The sequence below is a fragment of the Sinocyclocheilus anshuiensis genome, unplaced genomic scaffold (assembly GCF_001515605.1).
Source record: "Sinocyclocheilus anshuiensis isolate Anshui unplaced genomic scaffold, SAMN03320099.WGS_v1.1 scaffold1160, whole genome shotgun sequence".
In the NCBI taxonomy this organism is placed as follows: Eukaryota; Metazoa; Chordata; class Actinopteri; order Cypriniformes; family Cyprinidae; genus Sinocyclocheilus; species Sinocyclocheilus anshuiensis.
In genome coordinates this window covers 210,073-210,548 of record NW_015552641.1, presented here as the reverse complement: position 1 = coordinate 210,548, position 476 = coordinate 210,073, and the positions used below count along the sequence as shown (strand labels likewise).

The 476-nt window shown below is 27.7% G+C and overlaps 1 protein-coding gene across 2 annotated transcripts in view; it reads left to right on the top strand.

Moving 5' to 3' along the window:
• The window catches only part of LOC107666933 (transmembrane protein 106B-like), a 10,162-nt gene that overhangs the window by 8,400 nt on the left and 1,286 nt on the right, over positions 1–476 (top strand). The gene's annotated exons all lie outside the window — the stretch shown is intronic.

The window sequence follows — 476 nt, the reverse complement described above, 5'->3', positions numbered from 1 at the left end:
GTCATTACTCCAGCCTTCAGAGTCACATGTTCCTTCAGAAATCATTCTAATATGCTAATTTGATGCTCATATTATTATTATCAATGTTGAAAATAGTTGCGCTGATTAATATTTTTGTGGAAACTGATACATTTTTTCATCATTCTTGATGGATAGAATGTTTAAAAGAACTGCATTTTGATAAATTTAATGCATCCTTGTTAAATAGTACCAACAAAATATTTTTTGACAATATTTTTAAATATTTTTAATAATAATTCATTTTAAATTTTTATATATATATATTAAAGGGGTCATATGACGTTGCTAAGAATGAACATTATTTCGTGTATTTGGTGTAATGAAATGTTTATGCAGTTTAAGGTTAAAAAACACATTATTTTCCACTTACTGTACATTATTGTTTCTCCTATATGCCCCGCCTTTCTGAAACGTGTCGATTTTTACAAAGTTCATCGTTCTGAAAAGCGAGGTGT